General features: G+C 40.1%; 1 protein-coding gene across 3 annotated transcripts in view; it reads right to left on the bottom strand.

Moving 5' to 3' along the window:
• Positions 1 to 23,363, bottom strand: part of UTRN (utrophin) — a 577,632-nt gene that overhangs the window by 160,482 nt on the left and 393,787 nt on the right. The window lies entirely within an intron of this gene.

Below are 23,363 nucleotides of genomic sequence, written 5' to 3'. Positions count from 1 at the left end.
AGGAACAAATTGAACTACACAGAATCAAAACTCAACCAAAGAGAACATATTATGAAAAGACAGTCTCCAATTAGCGTAAAATATTTTCAGCCTGTTACACCAAGGCAATTGCAATTTTTCTTTGAGAGGTTTTTCATGCAAATGTAAATGAATCTCAACAAACTTTATTCTATAGTGCTTTTGTTCTTTCATTTGTAAAGGGCTGTGTGTGTGAATTTAACCTTCCTCCTTTGAAGTCTTGTGTTTATGAGCAGTGCATTCCAATATTCTCTTCTGAAAAACATTTAGCTCCATACAATCTTTTAAAATGATTCTTCTCAGATATAAATAATTTTTCATGAAACATTTGCATGTTACTACTACTGTAAATACACAATAGCTATGTATTATGCTATGTATTATGGTTTTCTGCTTTTAAATATAATTTTTTTTTACATCTCTAATTAAAAATAAATGTTACTTTTACTGAAAAAGGCCAGTCACTCCCCACTGCCCACAAGAAACAGCATAGTACTCCAGGGACTGTATAACAGAACACACATCTTTTTCCCCTATAAAAACGAGTTCCTAGTGGAAGGATAAGAGCAGAAAGCAGGAAAATGTCTTACTATCTTTTTTCCAGATATTTACATATGGGGTGACACACACTAAGGCCTCAATTATGCAACTGGATCTACATATGGGAAGACCCAATGGGACTCCATATGGACACAACGGTCTGCTGCACGGATCTGATTGTAGAATCAGGGCTTAAAAAGCTCGATTTTAACCTCCATTCTGTTTTGCAACTAAATTCTAATCTTAATCCTCCTCCCTATTCTCTCCCCAAATTTTCTTCACAGCAATGAACACGTGAAAATAACAGTTTTTCCTTTGAGAACACACATGGCCATTCCTCAGAACCAACACAGGGTATAGCACATCATAATGAAATTCTCCTGCACATTTGACATTAGGAGGTGTCGAAAGCACAGCATTCTCAACACCAAGGGCTTGACCCCAATAGGTCTATTCATATGAGTGAAGACAAGAATGCATATATTTGTGCATCAGATCCCTAATTTTAAATAAGCCTTACTGACCAGCTTTTCCTGATTTAAAACTCTACCCCTCCGTTTAGAGGGCATTTTCATTAGAGATAGTACAGTATGCTGGATACGTTATTTTAAAAGTCTGAAAGACAATTCAAGCCAGATAATCTTTCACTGATTTTCTGCCCAGTTTACTTTCTAATTCCTTTCTTGCACACAAAGACTACATGCACATTTTAGCAGTAGTGAGGCAGAGGGGAATGGTACTGTACTCATTTCACAGCCCTTCCATTGTTATTAGATATTCGTAGTACATCAAAACAGTTCCACTAAGCAATTAACTTCAGCATGAAACAGAAACACACACACACAATAAATTAAAAGAGTCTTTTATAGTACAAAAAGAAAAGGAGTACTTGTGGCACCTTAAGGTGCCACAAGTACTCCTTTGCTTTTTGCGGATACAGACTAACACGGCTGCTACTCTGAAACCTTTTATAAATACAGTATTTCTTTTATCACCACCTAGTCAATTAGACTCTACATAACTAAAATAAAAAAATCAATGTGGGTAAATAAGATCACATGACAACTAGTACAAAGTCAGATAATTTCTCAATAGTTTTTAAACTAACCGGCCCATAACATTTCAATATAGAGCACAAAGCTAAAATATAAAACTTGTATGTCACCAGCTGCTGTCTGGAATTCCTTTCCTCCAGTTCTATCCCATTCCCACCCCCTGCCCTGGATTCTGTCTTCCACACTCCACTGAAATTGTTCTTGTCAGTCACTAATGACCTCTTCACGGTCAACTTACAGAGCCTGTAATCCATCTTCCTCTTCCTTGACACTGTCAACCATGCTCTTCTTCTGTCCTCCCGTAGCCTTTGTTAATCAGCCTTTCCGGTTTCTCCTCCTCCTCCTGCCTAATTGTATCTTCAGCAATACAGTTAGTGGTCATCCTTTTCTTCTTTCCAACTTTTGGTGTGGGTCACACAGGGCTCTGTCCTTTCTTTTCTCCTATATATCACACATCACTAGACAATCTTATTTACTTGCACAACTTTACCAGTCATCTTTTTGCTGATGACTCTCAAATCTCTCTCTCCATTCCAGACCTGCTTTCCTCCATGCAAACCCACATCTCTACCCATCTTTCTGAAATCTCTTTGTGGATTGATGTCCAGCCATCAACTTAAACTCAACATGGCCAAACATGACCTCTTGGTCGCTCCTCTTCCCCTTGCTTCATCACCATAAATAATAATATCTTCTTCTCAGTCACTCAGGGTTATAATCTGGATCCCAACATTGAGTCAGCCCTAGCTCTAGAGACATACATCCAGACAGAAATCTCATAGCTGCTTCTTACATGACCTGTCTAGGATTCAGTCCTCCTTCTGGCCATTCCATCAAAACTCTCATGTATTGATGCCTAAAAACTTACTCTTCCCAAGTCCATTCAAAATTCTGCTGCTATAATCATCTTCTTGGCTTGTTGCTCGGACCATGTCAACCTGCTCTTTGAATCTCTCTGCTCACCCCCAACCACCTCCCAAGCTCTGCATCAAAGCTTTGTATATTTACCCTTATGGACATTCACAGCTTTGCCCAGCTCCAGTTAACTGATTGTGTAACTTAACCTCTTGTTTACCACTGACAATGTTCCATTAGCTTTCCCAGACTTCACTCCCCACCATGCTGCTTCTGCCTCAAACACCTCTGGCGCACACTCACACCAACCCTTATGCATCAAAAATACTCTCCATAAAATTCCATACCGACTCTCCTTATCCTTCTTCAGATGCATCCTTTAGTCTCATTATAATGCATGCAAAACCCAGCCTCCTGACTTAGGCAAGTGATGAACTGCAACTATTTAAGCCCTACATATCAAGTCAGTCCACTTCAATATTTAAATTAAACACAGAACAGATTACAATAAACCTCTTAGGAATAATAAACCATCTACACATTACCAAGTAAGAGACCAGTCCTAAAAGCACTCTGTATGCAGGAACTGATTCTAGATAAGGAAGTAAGGCAGGAGGTCAGTATCACTGGCATATGCATAAGTTTCCTTGGGTGAGCCTTGGATGCAAGTCTCTACTTCTGAAAGTTTGTTGTTTGTGTATCATTAAAATAGAACTTTAGCTTTAAAATTTCCAGGATAATATTTTTTTGTGCAAAAAATACATTTATTTTAAAATGTTTGTGGGTTGGTTTGGTTTTTTACCCTCTGAAGTGAGAGATTCCTTCAATGTTAACTCCAAATTAATGAAGATTTTCATGTAAGGGTTTCCATAGGATTTTTCAACCCCTGAATTTTTCAAAAGTGTTCAGAGAAAGGAGTCCATGTGGAATCTGTGCAGAAATTCAAGCTAAGCTTTGAAACTCTATAGGGATGGATCTCCCCATCTTCCTAGATTGCCTCTAGTTTACAATCTCAAACACTAATGAGACTCTTCCCTCATCTCTCATTTAAATTCTCTCCATGACTCCTTCTTTGGTTCTCTGCCTACCATGCCCTCCATTATAGTTGTCTGACTTGAGACTCCATTTAATGGAGAACTTTATCTAGAGGATGAGGAACATACGGGCATTAAGTATGCATAGGGGCATGTATACTTGATTACTTCCACATCATCAGTGGAATTCCTCATCATTAATTCCTCCCTACCGTGAGATCCTTCAGCATGAAAGGGATTTTACAGATGAAAAATTAATATTCAAATAGCAATGATTTGAGAGTAAAAATTAGTGTCTTATTTGTGCAACATGCCCTGTAGTTTACATATATCTAAAGCTACTTCAAAAATATGCTCCAACCCAGTCTTCTTATTCCTTATTTCTTTAGCAGTACTTAATTTCCTAGTCTGTTTTTGTGCCAGTAAAAAGGAATAGCAAAGAGAATATGTGATGCAATAATAACCGAATCTATCAGCAATATCCTACATTTCCTTCCAGACAAATTTTTCTGCAGTGTACAGATAATGAAAAACAAAAATCCACTTGTAAGTCTACTCCTTTGCTCAAATTTCATTAATCTGAAGTGGACTGAGGACAGGATTTGATTGGAAATTCAGATCTATAAGAACACTATGGAGAATAAAAATAAGACATAAAAAAACCTATTCAGAATCATAAAGAAGGCTGTAATAGTAAATTTTACTACTATATTAAAGATTTTGGTATAATACCTGTGAAATGTATGAACACATTTTTAAGTTTTAGTTAGTTTTGCAATAGCTTCATGGACTAAATTAGTTAAGGCATGCACAGTGCTGGCCCATAACTGGCAGCTTTGAATGCAGTCTGGGTTGTGGTTTACTGTAGCTGACTAGGTGATGCTGCAGAGATATTGGGAAATTTTGGCTCACCCTGTGCACATCTATGGTCACTATACAGCAATTACATTGTTAGGCTAAAGTTACATTCCTTAAGCAGTGGTCACATTTATTTATATTGTTGCAACTTTATGGCAGTTGTCTTTGCCCTGTTCTGGGATCAGACTGGTATAACTGAGACAAGCTGCTAACTTCACTGGATGGGAGGACTTTCAGCACGGAACTGTCCCCAGCAGTACAAGACCAGCAAAGAAAATGTGGGACCATTCGCCGAATGAATCTCAGTATGGGAGCTTGGGTACTCCCCACCCCGCACACCTCCTCTGCAGCATGGGGTGAAGATTCCCTGCTAGGATCATCTGGGCACATCTCACCTAAATTACTGCCTGCCATTGCAGGGGCCTTGAGCATTGGCGGTACCTCAGTCTCTCCTCTCCTCTGCCTGTGGCACACCACAATTTATTGTCCTGAGGACTGAAACACTTTGGTTTAACTGGTTGGGCTCAACACAGGGAATTTGGGTGGAATTTAATGACCTGCAACATGCAGGACATCAGACTAAATGTCTGATCCTACCTCATTTTCTCTGGCATTCACTATGTTAGACATCCAACATAGTGAATACCAGTGATAATGAGGTAGGATCAGAGGCTATAATAGGGAAAGAACAAGTTAAAAATTACTTAGACAAGTTAGATGTCTTCAAGTCACCAGGGCCTGATGAAATACCTCCTAGAATACTCAAGGAACTGACTGAGAAGATATCTGAGCCATTGGCGATTATCTTTGAAAAGTCATGGAAGACAGGAAAGAACTCAAACGACAGGACTATCTATAAAAAGGGAAATAAGAACAATCTGGGGAATTACAAACCAGTCAGCTTAACTTCAGTATTTGGAAAGATAATGGAGCAAATAATTAAGCAATCAATTTGCAAACACCAAGATAATAAGGTAATAAGTAACAGTCAGCATGGATTTGTCAAGAACAAATGGTGTCAAACCAACCTGATAGCTTTTGCTTGACAGGGTAACAAGCCTTGTGGATGGGGGGGTGGGGGAGGAGGAAATGGTAGATGTGGTATATCTTGACTTTAGTAAGGCTTTTGATACTGTCTCACATGACCTTCTCATAAACAAACTAGGGAAATGCAACCTAGATGGACCTACTATAAGGTGAGTGCATAACTGGTTGGAAAACCATACCCAGAGAGAAAAGGAGTACTTGTGGCACCTTAGAGACTAATAAATTTATTTGAGCGTAAGCTTTCGTGAGCTCAGCTCACTTCATCAGATGCATTCAGTGGAGAAAAAAATAAATGTTAGTCTCCAAGGTGCCACAAGTACTCCTTTTCTTTTTGCGGATACAGACTAACACGGCTACTACTCTGATTCTCAGAGTCATTATCAGTGATTCACAGTCAAGCTGGAAGGGGATATTGAGTGGGATCCTGCAGGGATCAGTTCTTGGTCTGGTTCTGTTCATTATCTTCATCAGTGATTTACGTAATGGCACAGAGAGTACACTTATAAAGTTTGCAGATGATACCAAGCTGGGAGGGGTTGCAAGTGCTTTGAAGGATAGGATTAAAATTCAAAATGAGCTGGACAAACTGGAGAAATGGGCTGAAGTAAATAGGATGAAATTCAATAAGGACAAATGCAAAGCACTCCACTTAGGAAGGAACAATCAGATACGCATATACAAAATGGGAAATGACTACCAAGAAAGGAGTACCGCAGAAAGGGATCTGGGGGTCACAATGGATCACAAGCTAAATATGAGTCAATAGTGTAACACTGTTGCAAAAAAAAGCAAACATCATTCTGGGATGTATTAGCAGTAAGCAATACTCCGTGCTGATCAGGCCTCAACTGGAGTATTGTGTCCAGTTCTGGGCACCACATTTCAGGAAAGATGTGGACAAACTGGAGAAAGTCCAAAGAACAACAACAAAAATGATTAATGGTCTAGAAAACATGACCTATGAGGGAAGACTGAAAAAAATGGGTTTGTTTAGTCTGGAGAAGAGAAGACAGAGAGGGGACATGATAACATTTTTCAAGTATGTAAAAGGTTGTTACAAGGAGGAAGGAGAAAAATTGTACTCCTTTACCTCTGAAGATATGACAGGAAGCAACGGGCTTAAATTGCAGCAAGGGTGGTTTAAGTTGAACATTAGAAAAAACTTCCTAACTGTCAGAGTGGTTAAGCACTGGCATAAATTGCCTAGGAAGGTTGCGGAATCTCCATCATTGGAGATTTTTAAGAGCAGGTTAGACAAACACCTGTCATGGATGGTCCACAAAATACTTAGTCTATGGGGTATGATAAACCAAGTTTCATATTTTAAAGGCTCTTGTAGTAAAAGTCATCAGGTTAAAGATTCCACTGAAACTTACAAGGGAAAGGGGAAACAAGAGCACAAAATCTGACTGTCAGTCTAGTAAAAAAACCCTGCTCTTTAATCCTGAGTTTAAACAGCGTTGATCAATAACACAACCGTCCTCCACTTAGTCTTTAAAGACCTACTACAAAGCAACATTGCCGTCTACTGTTACATTTTATGCAAACTCTCAGAAAGCAACAATAGAGCAATGGCAGCATTCATTTCACAAGGATGAGGGACATCCTTCTGACGGCTTGAAAATGACATGGTAATCCCTAACCTCCTATACCCAAGTCTTCTGTCATCTAATGTTGGTTCTCTGAGGTCATGGAATAAACCAAAACTAGTAAAATTAATAAAATCATTATCCTATGATATGCTGTCTATTTTGATTCCTTCTTCCTTCAATAACTCTGAAGGGTATGGTTGACCAATTCTAATTTGGGATTTCATGTCTATTCCATTACACCAAGGCAATCTAAGACTATATGTGCCATCTCTTCAAGGGAGATTGTGATGGGGCTTCTGCTCCACACAGCCCCATAAGCGGTTAATAGAGCCCCAGGGAGGCTGCACAGGAGGCAGCCAATTGGAGAGGGGCTGCAAGGAGTAGCCAGTCAAGGCCGGGGGGGCCCATATAAGAAGGGCTGCAAAGCAGATGGCATGCTGAGGCCCTGAGACAAGGGTGGAGAAGGTGCTAGGGCTGTGGGGAAGTGGCCCAGAGAAGTAGACTGAGGGGTTGGAGGGGACGCAGCACATGGCTGCCATCTACAGGGTCCGTGGGCCAGGACGGGGCTGGGTGGGCGGGGCCAGGTCCTCCACTGAGGAAGTGGCTGGACTAAGGGACTGCGACATTCCCCTGGAAGGGGGGAGCACAAAATGCAGCACAGCCAGAGGGCTCTGTCATGAAGAGGATGCCAGGGTCCTGGGAGTGAGGTGGGTCCCTGGATCAGAAGAGGGTTCACTGGCTAGCAGAGCTTATCCCGGAGACATCCAGCAGGGGGCACCACAGTGGTGAGTCACACCCAGTCACAGAGCTATTTATGAGTATATGTGACTTCTCATATTAAATAATGCTATTTGAAAGCTAACATTTTCTAAATCCTTCTTCAACCAACGGAATGTATTGAACTGAGGACTTCCAAGATTTCTGATGGGAATGCTTTATACCAGAAGTGTTTCCTCTCTCGAGGAATTACATTGCTGTGAAAACTTTCACTATTCATGATTTTTATGTTATATGGTATACCACATAGCACAAACTTCTTTCAGAGTTAACTTAAAATTTCTAGCATAATGAGTGGGCTTCCAAAATTAGATGCTACTGATTTATAGTCTTTCATTCTTTTTTTGTTGCACAGGCTTACATAGAATATCTCAAAGAGCAAGTCTACTTAGAGGCTCAAAGACAAAGCTAATTTCAATGACAACACATGAAATAATTTCTTGAAAACAGAACACATTTAAATCAGGTTTCATTATGCACCCCTTTCAGTGAAATAAAGACACACATTACTGGAACTCAAATCTGTTTGCCTCATTGTAGCTTTATGTAACAATCAGCTCTGCTTGTGTTTAATTACCTAGTCATTCTTCACCAGGTGTTGGAGAAACTACACTTTCTTTTGTGTTTTGAATGGAAATAAAAAATAACTGAGCACCGAGAAGTGTTGGAGATAAGCTGTTTCTATAGATCACAGAGAAATCAAGTTTGTCACTGGCAGCTGTTGCAGAACATTAAATATGTCTGCATCATGAAAGCATGAACTTGATCAAATAAAAAGAATAGAAAAGGTAAATGTAATAATGTGTAGTGACTGTTCCTCCATGTCAGTCAATGCATCTTCTTGCTGTTTCATATGAAGTCCATAGAAGAAACATTCTAGTCTGTGTGTGTGAAAAACCAGATATAATTACCCCCAGGCGATAAAACTATGCTCGCAAGCCAAAAATAGTATTTTTGTCATAAGAGGCAGGTTTTATATTACATTCTCTCTCAAACTTCAGCACTCAAACAAAACAATAAACAACTGTGACATATTCTAAATGATGCATTTTATTCTGTGTTTGACTACTGCATTCAGTTGTTACTTCAGACTTCATCTATACAGGACCACTGATATTTATTCTCATTTATACACCCCTGAAAGCATGCATGGTGCTTCACAAAAATATGTCAGACAGAATCCCTACTAACAACCTAAACTAAAGCCTTGTCTACACTACTGTGGCAAGTCAACCTAAGTTATGCTATGTAAATAATGTAACTGGAGTCGACTGATGTAGCTTAGGTCAACTTACCGCAGTGTCTCCGATGAAGTGAGCTGTAGCTCACGAAAGCTTATGCTCAAATAAATTGGTTAGTCTCTAAGGTGCCACAAGTCCTCCTTTTCTTTTTGCGAATACAGACTAACACAGCTGTTACTCTGAAAAGTGTCTACACTGTGTTGCGTTGACGGGAGATTCTTTTCCATCAACTTACCTTACTCTTCTCATTCTGGTGGACTACTGGAGTTGACTGGAGAGCACTCTGCCATCGATTTAGCGGGTCTTCGCTAGACCTGTTAAATCAACACCTGATGCATCGACCGCAGCAGTGGCAGTCTACCAGTAGTGTACACATCGCCTCAGATAAGACATAAGAGATGGTGATAAACCACTGGAGAGGGGAATGTAGTAAAGGGGGGCAAAAGTAACACACTTATCCAAAAAGAAAAGGAGTACTTGTGGCACCTTAGAGACTAACCAATTTATTTGAGCATGAGCTTTCGTGAGCAAAAGGTAAGATTCAGAAAAACTGCAATCTATTCTCTTTTAGTTTACCAAATGCTGCCTGGGAAAACTATTGCTATATACAAAATTAGAGTGATAACCCTTAGCTCACATAACATGAGAGGGGGGGAATGGAGTTGCTCCTGAGCCACAATAAGTGCTATGCAGTACAACAGCCCTGCAGAACTTTCTGTGACTTATAGGGAAGGTCAGTCAGAATTTAAGATCATAATTCTGAGTAAGGGAGAGAATTAGACTATGTATGCTGATGATCTCTTACTAGAAGGCCATAAATGTTAGCTTAACTAGGCCTTTTCCCTTAATTTATTGAAAATGATATTCACACAAAGTACAAAAGGTATGGAATTAACAAAAAGCATGCTAAATGTCATCATTCTGTTCGATTACTTTGCATGCCTTTCTTGTTCCCCATCCATCCTGAAAATACTACCAAGTATGGTACTTCTCAACATGACAAATCCTATTCAGTTTAACGTGACTACTAATAATATTAAGCACAATATATGAAAGTAAGTGTGTATAGAAGAAGGCCATTAGAACATAAGCTCGTTGAAGCAGAGGCATTGTCTTCAGATTTGTTTTTGAAGCACCTAGAAAAGTGACGACACTACAGACATAAAGAAAAGGCAATAATATTCTATTTTTGACTCTGTGAATTTGTTTCCTGTAAGTACTTGTGGCACCTTAGAGACTAACCAATTTATTTGAGCATGAGCTTTCGTGAGCTACAGCTCACTTTCATCTGATGAAGTGAGCTGTAGCTCACGAAAGCTCATGCTCAAATAAATTGGTTAGTCTCTAAGGTGCCACAAGTACTCCTTTTCTTTTTGCGAATACAGACTAACACGGCTGTTCCTCTGAAACCTTTCCTGTAAGTACCATTACTTTCTCTGGTACACACGTGAGATTTAGTATATGAAATCTGAAACTAGGGGTATTCTTCCTGGAAAACAATCAGACCCTTAATGACATTTTTTGTCATTGGAATATCTATGGTAACACCCCACACATAAGTATGGGCTTTCACCTCAGTATTCATACTTTTTGCATGCTGTGTATACAACCCATCTGAGGCTTTTAATAGTCTTTGCAGTCTTGTAGTTTAGAATCACACATGGCTGGTGCTTATAATTACTCCTTAACATCTATAGAACAGTCAAGTTTGTAAAGAGCTATGAAATTATAAAGAACTATACAGTAGAATATATATTAGTATTTCTATAAATACAGTAAATTGAAATTCTCCACCTGTACCTATTGGGGTACTTTTGTAGTGCCTCACAAATAATTTAAAAAGTAAAGAGGCTCTCATTCCTCACCCCTTCCTTCTTCACTTGTATGGGATAGTTTCAAAGGTGGACAGTTTTCTTCTTCTTCCTCTTTTTAACATAAGAATTTTGGAGCTGCAATTAACAATGTTCACCTACAGAGATCTTGAAAGACTCCGGCAAATATGTATTATTTCTTTCAGGGACTAAAAGACACCTAATATTTATTACATCATAAGTTATAGATAAAGGCACAATTTTAATATGATGCCATTGACACAACTGTACTGCATTCCCACATCTATACTGGAAAAATTAATATAGGGTTAATATTTGAGAGAAAGATGTAAACCTGTAGTTAACCACTCAGCAAAAGGGAACAGTCTGTCCCCTTACTGAAGAGCTGCAGTAAGCATTTCCACCCCCATGAACATGACAGAGTCTGAGTATGTCTAGGAATGAGACAAGGCACTGCTTAATTGAGTAAAGGTTACTAAGTAGGAGGCATAATGATGTTCATTAATAAGTCTTCCACTGACAGTAATTTTACATAATTGGATCTCATAATTCAGAGTCCTCTGAAATGAGACTTTTATTGTTTGCACTTCTAGGTCAATGATTGTTTCAGCTGAGGAAAGGGCCTGGGTTATGTTGCTAACAAAGTTTGAAGGGCCCTGCAGAACAGACGGTCTTCTCCTCAACCACTGGAAAGTTTGAATGATTATGAAATTCGGTTTTGAGAGAAAAAACCCTGCTAAAATGTTACACAGCATGCCCCTAAAAGGCTAGCTGGTGCCAGAGTGCCCACTGTCTTGGGATGAGTTTTGTTACATCTTTGAGATCTTTGTTGTCACATAAAAGTAACCTGAAAGATTAAAGAAAAGGAGTACTTGTGGCACCTTAGAGACTAACCAATTTATTTGAGCATAAGCTTTCGTGAGCTACAGCTCACTTCATCGGATGCATACTGTGGAAAGTATAGAAGATCTTTTTATACACACAAAGCATGAAAAAATGGGTGGTTACCACTACAAAAGGTTCTCTCTCTCCCCACCCCACTCTCCTGCTGGTAATAGCTTATCTAAAGTGATCACTCTCCTTACAATGTGTATGATAATCAAGTTGGGCCATTTCCAGCACAAATCCAGGTTTTCTCCCCTCCCGCCCCCTCCACACACACACACACACAAACCCACGCTCCTGTTGATCGCTCTCCTTACAATGTGTATGATAATCAAGGTGGGCCATTTCCAGCACAAATCCAGGGTTTAACAAGAACATCGGAGGATGGGGAGTTGGGGGAGGAAAAAAAAGGGGAAATAGGTTAGCTTGCATAATGACTTAGCCACTCCCAGTCTCTATTCAAGCCTAAGTTAATTGTATCCAATTTGCAAATGAATTCCAATTCAACAGTCTCTCGCTGGAGTCTGGTTTTGAAGATTTTTTGTTGTAATATAGCAACTTTCATGTCTGTAATCGCGTGACCAGAGAGATTGAAGTGTTCTCCGACTGGTTTATGAATGTTATAATTCTTGACATCTGATTTGTGTCCATTTATTCTTTTACGTAGAGACTGTCCAGTTTGACCAATGTACATGGCAGAGGGGCATTGCTGGCACATGATGGCATATATCACATTGGTGGATGTGCAGGTGAACGAGCCTCTGATAGTGTGGCTGATGTGATTAGGCCCTATGATGGTGTCCCCTGAATAGATATGTGGGCACAGTTCGCAACGGGCTTTGTTGCAAGGATAGGTTAAACCCTGGATTTGTGCTGGAAATGGCCCACCTTGATTATCATACACATTGTAAGGAGAGTGATCAACAGGAGCGTGGGTTTGTTTGTGTGTGTGTGTGTGTGTGTGTGTGTGTGTGTGTGTGTGTGTGTGTGTGTGTGTGTGTAGGGGGGGAGGGGAGAAAACCTGGATTTGTGCTGGAAATGGCCCAACTTGATTATCATACACACTGTAAGGAGAGTTATCACTTTAGATAGGCTATTACCAGCAGGAGAGTGGGGTGGGGAGAGAGAAAACCTTTTGTAGTGGTAAACTCCCATTTTTTCATGCTTTGTGTGTATAAAAAATCTTCTATACTTTCCACAGTATGCATCCGATGAAGTGAGCTGTAGCTCACGAAAGCTTATGTTCAAATAAATTGATTAGTCTCTAAGGTGCCACAAGTACTCCTTTTCTTTTTGCGAATACAGACTAACACGGCTGTTATTCTGAAACCTGAAAGATTAAGACTGCACTGCAGCAGGGCAAATTCCCAGCTGCAGCTCTGTCTCCAGCCCTCAGCGATCCATCCACTCTGAATTTCTCAGATAGCATGTATTCAGGGCCCCAGTTTTGGGAGGTCCACTGTGCATCTTGTGTATTCACTGCATTTGGGGAGTTTGTATTTTTGTCTTCAAGAAAATCATCTAATATTCAATATCCGCTTTATATTTGGCAGCATGTTTGTGTCAAGCCAGGGCTCCTCCTTCCTGACTCTCCCTTACTTAAGCCTCGCTCTCTTATCAATGACAATTTTGGCATAGAACAGTAAATGGGGCAGCAAGCTTGTTTTCCTTCAATGAAATGTGTGCCTATTCTTTAATGGAGAGAGCAAGCAGAAAGAAATTAAAAAAAGATAATGTAAAAAGATCTGCTAGAATACAATTCTTTTTTGCTCATCCCATGGTTTCAAAGCTAAATCAGCTAATACTAGTTTAAGGCTGTTACAATATGACAGCTAAAAAAGGGCAGAAGAATCATTACATTTGATAGCACTAATAAAACTACACAAGAAGTGGATGAACACAGACTTACGTTAGGATTGGTATGTGTATGCTATAACAAAATTCTTACAGTGCTTTAAAAAAATCTGGTTAAGATCCCTAAATGAACATTTAATATGAAAATTCATATTGGTTCCACCCCAGTAACAGCAAAAATGATGTCTGAGTCAGAGTGTGGCGTGTGCATGCTAACGACCGGGAAAGAGTCCTCTACGGTCTCTCAGCATATAGTAAATCATGCCCCCAGTGGAATTTTCAAAAACACACACAGAGGTAGGGAGGAAGAACCATGATGACTTCTGCTTCTTCCATCTCTAAGTACTGTTCTATCTTCATTAGACTGTAAAAAGGCCCGTGTCTGATGCTTTTCTCTTTGATGGAGGAAAGAGACCCGGTATTTTTCTCAACTTTCAAGGTGGCACTTTACAGTGGTGCTAGCTTTAGTACTTACTTTAAAATAGCTATATAAACTCCTTCCAATTTTACAGATGCTTTTATGCCAAAGGATTACGTGTTTTATCGGAAGGAGAATTAACCCTATTATCCTGGAATGCAGCCACCCTCTGGAGTAGAAACACAGCAACCATCCTCTACTAGCAATACTCCAAAGGCTAGACGTTTTCTTTTATTTTTTGTGGAAGGATCTGATAGGGGTGAGGACACAGAGCAACTTCCCCATGGAAAATTTGGAACGCAAGATTAAGTCGTTTACACTTGAAAGTACAACCAGTACTTGGGAGCTAACCAAGGATTCTTGCAGAAGAAAACTTCAATAACCAGAGGTGATCACACCCGCTGTTTTACATCACACTAAAAGGAGAGCACTTCCAAAGCATAACGCCTGCTAACGCCATGCAAAAAGATTGATTAAACACAGTCTGAAGAGAAGAGTGCCATCTACTGAGCCATCCCCACTATGGCCTGTAGAAACTAGGTTTTCCCTGGGCTTTCCAATAAGTACGTACACAGTTATGTAAAACAGAGCTGGGCTGTCTCTCAATCACCATGAGTTATATGTTATAATACAACTGATAAAGAAAGAACACTATATATTCCTTATGATTCCCCCTTTCCAAACTCATCACACAGATACAAGGTGGGTGAGGTAATATTTTTTATTAGACCAACTTTTGTTGGTCCAACAGCTTCTGTTTCACCAACAGAAGTTGGTCCAATAAAAGATAATACCTCACCCTCCTTTTCTCTCTAATACACTGGTGATAAGTTTTAAGCACACTTGTGCATTTCAGGAAGTTAATAGTCCGCATCAGTGGTGAAAGAACATGTTTAATGTATTGATGTACTCTATGGTTCATCCAAGATTCAGGTAGCAGCAAGTAAGTGCTATTGACCAACCTGTAGGTAAGGCACATACAAAAGAAGAGCTGGTCAGCTGCTGAAACTCTGAATAAGATTGGAAGTTTCAATATTGGTTCTGAGAAGCTGCTTACTAGAAACATTCCCATATGAACACAATGCATTATTCACAGTAAATTAATGTTAATTTAACAAAAAAACTAATAAAAGGTAACAAAACAAACCCATAATAATTAAGTTTCCAACTTCTTACATGCATTTATTCTTACATAGTTCATGCTTTTGTCATAAACTATGGGTATGACTATACTTTGAGCAAGGGTTATAATTTCCAGCTTGAATAGACATACCTGCACTAGTTCTAGTCCACTAGAAACAGAGTGTAACCACAGCAGCGCAGCCCCACACACACGTACCCATCCAAAGTGCTACGTATGTTCTTGGGGCGGTTAGCCCCTCCTGCTGCTCACTCTGCTGTGGCTGTACTCTTATTTTTAGCTTGCTATCTCAATCAGAACTAGCGCATATATGTTTCCTTGAGCGGGAAATTTCACCTGCAGCTCAAAGTGAAGACATACCCTATATATCAGGAGACTGGGAAGAAGGCAAATTCTTTAGACATTTTCATTATATTTTAAAGATATTTTAGTAATTTACATACTTTCACTGCTAGATTAATTGATTGGACCAGATCATTAACTAAGCCCAACTCAGTAGCTTTAGCAGGATCTGTGAGCACTTGCAAAGGGGTTTCTTTCTCATTGACAAGGCACTGGATGATGCAGGGACCACTTTAAAAAAGTTTCAAAAAGAATGGATACCAGTGTCTCTATCCTAGGACAGGACTGCGGACAGCCGAGGAACTCGACTGTCAAATGCACTTAGGCCTGGTCTACACTGAGGGGGGATCGATCTAAGATATGCAACTTCAGCTACAAGAATAGCGTAGCTGAAGTCGACGTATCTTAGATCGACTTAGAATCACTTACTTTGCATCCTCGCAGTGCGGGATCAACAGCCGCCACTCCCCTGTCGACTCCACTTCCGCCTCTCGTCTTGGTGGAGTTCTGGAGTCGATGGCAGAGCAATCGGCAATCGATTTATCATGTCTACACTAGACGCGATAAATCGATCCCCGATAGATTGATCACTACCCGCCAATCCGGCAGGTAGTGTAGATGTGGCCTTAGAAAATAACATAAGAACGGCCATACTGGGTCACATCAATAGTCTATCTAGTCCAATATCCTATCTTCCAACAGTGGCCAATGACAGGTACTTCAGAGGGAATGAACAGAACGGGCAGTCATTGAGCGATCCATCCCTTGTTTGTGCAGTCCCAGCTTCTGGCAATCAGAGGCTAGGCACACCCAGAGCATGGGGTTCCATCCCTGTACATCTTGGCTAATAGCTATTCATGGACCTATCCTCCAAGAACTTATCTAATTATTTTTTGAACCCCATTATAGTTTTAGTCTTCACAACATCCCCTGGGAACAAGTTCCACAGGTTGATTGTGCGTTGTGTGAAGAAATACAATACTTTTTGTTTGATTTCATTGGGTGACCCCAGGTTCTTGTGTTATGTGAAGGAGTAAATAACACTTATTCACTTTCTGCACACCATTCACAATTCTATAGACCTCAATCATATTCCCTTTTAGTCGTCTCTTTTCCAAGCTGAAAGGTCCCAGTCTTTTTACTCTCTCCTCATACAAAAGCTGTTCCATATCCTTAATTATTTTGTTGCCTTTCTCTGTACCTTTTCCAATTCTAATAGATCTTTTTTGAGATGAAGTGACCAGAACTGCATGCAGTGTTCAAGGTGTGGGCATACAGTCCTTCTACTAGTAGTAGAGGGAGAAGGGGATTTAGTATAAAGAGATCTAAAATGAAAACTCAGAGATCACCTAATAATCTGACTCAAGGTTCAGACAATAGAATCCTTTTGGGAAAAATCCTTAGAAGTGCCTACATGACTTAGGAGCCTAAGCCCCATTGAAAGCACTTTGGAAAATGTTACCCATTGAGTAATGGCATGTCCTACAAATCCCAGCTAGCACCATATTCCTCCATATTTCAAACAGGAGTGTCTGTCTCTATAAAAGGTTGCTCCTTTCCTATGTTCCCCAAAGGGCTCCAACAGGAAATTATAACGGACCCTAAAAACAACAGTTTGTCTAAAAAAGGCTAAGTATTCCACAGCTTGCCCTTTTCATTTATTTTTTTAAAAGTTTATGTCCTAGAAGCATAAGAGAGCACATCACAGCCAAATGGAGCACATCTGATATATATGCCAAAAAGAAATAATGAAGGACAATTCATGGTTCCTATACATTTCCTCAGAAGAATGAAAAACTTCTATATTTCTGATATTGTAAAATATCTTGTTTGTGTTGAGCACTGCCAGACTATATAAACGAAAGACATCTTCCAGGTAGCAGAAAGCAAAGGTGATTTGATAATACCTATGTAATTGCCATAAAAATTAATTATACTGCCAATTATTGCACAATCTCTAAATATGTGGTATTTGAATAACTCCACTAAGTATGGCACTGCAGATCAAATAGATCATTATTTTAATTAAGTATCCTTCTTCAAACTAGCCCTGGATGATTCACTCTCTGCAAAGGATGCTTCAAATATTGCACTGTAATAATTTTCATCTGCATTTAAATGGGAACAGCTGTCTGGACATAACAGACTGAGGGCTAGTCTACACTAGAAAATTGTATCAACCCAGCTACGTTGCTCAAAGGTATGAAAAATCCACCCCCCTGAGCAGTCTAAGTCCCCATCGAGACAGCACTAGCTCAATGGAAGAATTTTTCTGTAGACCTAGCTACCCTCTCTCAGGGAGATGGATTACCTATGGAGATGGATGGAGAACTCCTCCCGTCAGCATAGGTAGTGTCTATGCTGAAGCGCTACAGTGATGTACCTGCAGTGCTGCAGCTGTACTGTTCCGAGTGTAGACAAGTCCCGATATAATGAAGTCAGAGAGTTTAAGGCCAGAACAGAACACAAAACCATTTAGTCTGACCTCCTGTATAGCAGAGGCCAATACCACTTCAGCACCCACATGTTAAATCCAACAACTGAAATTGGACCAAAGTTTTACAGCCCACAGGAGACTAGACTATTATGTGTCACAGGCAGAGGAGGGACAAAGGAGTACCAATGCCCGACGCCCCCACAATGTCAGGGAAATGATTGTGAGATGTATTCATATAATCCTAGCAAGATATATCCATATGATTCACACCCACACACTTCAGAGGAAGGTGAAAAACCCTTTAGGTCACTGCCAGTCTGACCTGGGAAATTCGTTCCTGACTTTACATAGGTGATCAGTTAGATCCTAAGCATGCGAGTGAGAGAGAATGCCACTTCAGAGGCCTGGCCTACCCCACCCAGTATCCCATCTCCAGCCATGGCCATCCCTGATGCTTCAGAGACAGGGGATTAAAAACAAAACACACTCGCAGAATATACTGGGGGGCTGGGGGTGTTCCCTTCCTGCCCCCTGCTGGTGACCAGCTGCAACCATGAAGCATGAGTTTTTAGGAACATAAGACTTAAACCAGAAGTGAGCCCCCAGACTGCTGACCTCCTCCTCTTACCATCACAAGCAACCCCATCATACACATGCACTCAAATTTGCCCAGCTCTCTCTTATAATTCCTTAAGTGTTTGACCCCACAACTTCTATTGGAAGGCTGTTCCAGAACCTCAGTCCTCTGATGGTTAGGAACTTGCTTCTAAATTACAACCTAAATTTGTTCATGTCCCATTTATACCATCCATTCTTAGATCAACACTGTCCTTTAGCTTAAAGAGTTCTTCACCCTCTCTGGTATTTACTCCCCTGATGTATTTATAGAGAGCAATCATATCCCTCCTCAGCTTTCTCTCTGCTAGACTAAACAAGCCAACCTCTTGCAGTCTCCTTTCATAAAGCAGGCCTTCCATATTCCTAATCATCCTAGTAGTTCTTTGTACCTGTTCCAGCTTAAATTCAAATGATGAAGAAAACAGCAATATAGGACTTAAAATTCTGTCCTCTGGGGAAAAGGCAACACATTATGATGAATAGCACTGAAACATCAAAATGCTCTCTCAAAAGTATTTCAAGAGATGACATCTTCAAGGATCAACCTTCAAAACGAGGAAGTGACCCATTAAAATAGGGACCCTTCCTCTTGAGATGAATTGCCGCAGCTGACGTATATGCAAGATCATCCGAGTAGATAATGCAACTTCCTCATCATAAAGAAGAGTCCCTGGATTTATGAGGCTACCTTCTTTGCAGCAGGAAAAGGAAGAAAATGTACATGCTCCACACTGACCCTGATTAGCTTCCGACTGTAAAACTGCACAATATACAACATACATTAACACAGTTTGGTACAAATTTTGTCTGAGCTATATAAACCCTTAAACAGGTTTTATAATGGAAATGTTGACACAATCTCAAACGCAGCAACCATGGTTTGCAGGCAGTGATTGCTACAAGTTTTGGCTTTCATTATTCTATTTTATAAATTAGTAAATTTTATATATTGTAAACAAACATTTGATTTCTTCAGTTTGATATATTTATGTTCATGTTCAAGACGACACCAGATACCATTTGGAGTGTGCCACTTAATTATCAATATCACTCAAACATTCTCTGTCAGAGCCAACACCACTATATCTACCTAGATTTATTGACACCCATCACCACACAGTAGCATCTGAGTGCCTTTCCAGCATAACACAAACAATTGTGTCTTTCTCTTCCTTGTTAGCCAGCTTAGTTTTTTGTTGTTTTGTTCTTTTTAATGATTCTGGAGTATAAAAAAGTGGGAGTGTTGGTATGAGTGAAAGTAGTGGGCTAGAAGGATGTGGTTTCAAATCCCAAAATTTAGCCTCATATCTAGTGCTGACAACGCAGTGCAGTAATGCAAGGATGTTGCATTGTCATTCTGATGATATATTAAACTCCTGCTTCTTTCTACTCTTTCTTTGAGGTTGTATTGATGGAGGAAGTTAAAAGTACCATTGCATTAAAAACAAACAAAAAAAACCCGCCACACTCAAATGACAAAGTCATTAAATGAGGTCCTAAAACAGGTTTTAAATAAATGTGTGAGTACCTGTTGAGGGCACAAATTTGCCTGCACAGTCACTGCATTACCTGTGTGATATATATAAATTATACTACTGTAAAATTTGGAATATTCTTTAGAGAGCATGATGCATATTGGAAATATTTAAGAGTATTTGAAAGATATATAAGATTATTATGTATACTTTGGTTTTAAGATGGAAAGAGCTATGGATGATATCCATGTATAGGAGATATCCACACGGGAAAAAAAATTTTATTCACCCTCAAGGCCTCACATCACCTCTTCACCAGGACTTACTCTAACATCTCAAACTCCTGAGATGCTTCAAACAATTGCCATTTTGAAAATATCAACTTGCCATACAAATGTTTCATTTTCCTCCTCTCAAAAATGGAATTTCCCTTCTAAAATTACACCAGCCTTAGACTGAGGATAGACAAGATTCAGCACTGAAATAGTGAAACTCACAATACATAAAAATGTAATCACAGTTTAAGATTGAGTATCCTACAGCTCCATGAGGCAAAAAACAGGAACTTTGTACTACTGCTAAAGGAGATCCCCTGCTTCCCCAGCACTTGTTTCTAGCCCTGAAAGGGCATTAGGTAATATACTTCAAAATAGTTCTATTTTTTGTTATAAAAAGCTGTTTCAGATAATTGTAGAATTTTTTATAGCTCCTTCTGAGCTCTGTAGTTAGGCTCATGATAACTATAAAAACACAAACATTTCTAAAATAGTTTCTCTGTAACATGACAGACCATCTATGATGTGTGACCTAACAAAGGTTTTATTAGCACTCCCTTGGATCACCTTCATAATGCACCCATCCCATATTCATGCTGATAATACCTTCATACGCCTCACATCATCATGTATTTTCACCCGGAGTTTACCTGACTTCACTTGTATGTGTGTATAAAATGCAAGCACACATACAATTGATCACACTTTGAAGTTGCAAATACCTGTCCATATCAATAATAAAGTGGCTCCTTTACTTGTCCAAATGTTAGAATTTGCACCCATAAAAATCCACTACAACACATGGGTCTGGCCAACACAGCCTAAAAAAATTTGCATGCAGCGTATTTACACCAGAAAAATGTTGGCTTGTGTAAATCCCTGTGCAATTTTGTGCATGCACCAGTGGAGCCAAGGGGGTGAGAATCAGGCCATTACATTTGTTACATAATAGGGGTTACATTTACACACACATTCATTTCAAGTAGTTAAGATTTCATATCACTGGAGAAAGCACATATAATATATTGATTTGCACCATGGTTCATCCCAAACTGAGGTAGCATCAGACAAGCGCTATGAACCAATTGCAAGTAGAACATACTTTGACACAATCTCTGTCTGGCTTCAGTATATTTCAGACTGAGTAACTGCTACTGAAAACTTCTGCATAAGTAGAGGCCTTATCAAACCCAATTAATCCTCCCTTTGAGATTTTAAAGGGAAACCGAAGTGATTATCTCTAATGTCTTAGACAGCTTAAATGAAGTCACTAAAAATTGCACACGCAGTCCTAGCTCCCAAGTAGCTAAATCTTCTTTTTCTTTGCAGTGACAACCAGGACAATACGAACAACAATTGACTGCAGAGGCAACAGTAGTAAAATACTACCCTAAGAGAAAACCCCAAGATTGTAGCATTTCATCCAAAGCCTTTGGTACAACATACACAATCCAGGGAACTATTTTTACCTGTGAAGGGGTAATTCAATTGCATTTACCACAGCAGCCATTCAATGTTTGTTTTTCTACACACCTGATTTTTATCTCTTTGGCCTGGTCTAAACTGGGGAGGGGGCGGGGGGCATGAGCTAAGTCGGTCTAAGTTACGCAACTTCAGCTACAAAAATAGCGTAGCTGAAGTCGACGTACTTAGAGCTACTTACCGTGGTGTCATCACTGCAGTAGGTCGACTGCTGATGCTCCCCCATAGACTCCGCCTACACTTCTCGCTCCAGTGGAGTACCAGAGTCGACTGGAGAGTGCTCGGTGGTCGATTTATCGCGTCTTCACTAGACGTGATAAATCGACTCCCGTTGGATTGATCACTCCAGAGGTAAGTGTAGACATGCCCTCTGACCACTACTACAATCATCTCTCCCATCATTCCTAGCTCTCCAAGATCAGTCTCTCTCTCTTTCTCCCCCTTCTTTACCCCAATCTCTCAGCAGCCTCTTGTTTTTTCAGAGACACGGTGGGTGAGATAATCTCTTTTATGGGACCAACTTCTGTTGGTGAGAGGGACAAGCTTTCCAACTTATACAGAGCTCTTCTTCAGGTCTAGGAAACAGAGTGTCACAGCTAACTACAAGGTGGAACAGATTGTTTAGCATAAGTAGATAATACATATTCCAAGGGACCATTCAGTGTGAAGTGACAAATTAACACCCCTCCAGAGATATGGTGAAATCTCAGACTTCTGGGTAAAAGTTTTGAAAGTCCCTGAGGAATTGTTAGGTTATTGGGTGAGTAAATACCAAATGACTCACAATGGAATGTTGTAATGGTGGCAAGATGTACTTTAATGGAGCTTGTGACCTTTTGAGCTCTAGGATGTAATCCAATATGAATGGTAAAGGAGCAGTCAGCGCTGAGACATGTATGTTGTCGCACCAAGTCTGGAACCTTTTCTCTTTGTGAAGGTACATATAGCGTGTAGTTAAGTGTCTGCTATTTAAAAGGATCTCCTTTAGCCCTTCAGAACAGGTCATCTCAGGGGCTTGGAACCATGGAGGAGCCATGTCTTCAGATGCAGAAGTTCCAGTTTCAGATGGTGAATTTGGCCTGTGTCCTGAGGAGAGGAGGTATGGAGCTGGTGGAAGGGTTATCAGTGGACAAATGTGCAAGAGGTAAGGAAACGATATTTTTCGGGGCCATGTTGGGGCTATTAAGGTGGCTCTGGCCCATTCCACTTTCATCTTGTGTAGCACTTTGAATAGTAACTCTTAGAGATTGATGTGCAACATTGACTCTAATGGGGGGGCCACTTGCCCTGTGCTGTATGGTTCTGTAGGTATGCCCCTCAGATGAATAGGGAGATGTTGGTTGTCAGTATCAGGGAAGGTGATGGCTGGAGGAAGGGGACTCCTGTGTAGACATTGCGGGGTTTCATCCACTAGTCTAATAAGTCCTTGACTTTGAGTGGTATCGAGAAAGATTTATTCAGACTGTGTCTGAGTGATAAGTAAACTGTACGGAGCCAGACCTGGAGGCAGCACATCTGTAACTTGACATGTTTTACCACAAATGTGGTTGCTGACATACGACTGAGCAATCTTAAACAAGTTCTGGC

Source organism: Caretta caretta, chromosome 3 (assembly GCF_965140235.1).
Source record: "Caretta caretta isolate rCarCar2 chromosome 3, rCarCar1.hap1, whole genome shotgun sequence".
NCBI classification, from domain to species: Eukaryota; Metazoa; Chordata; order Testudines; family Cheloniidae; genus Caretta; species Caretta caretta.
The sequence above is the reverse complement of the archived record's forward strand: the minus strand, read 5'-3'. Positions and strand labels throughout refer to the sequence as shown.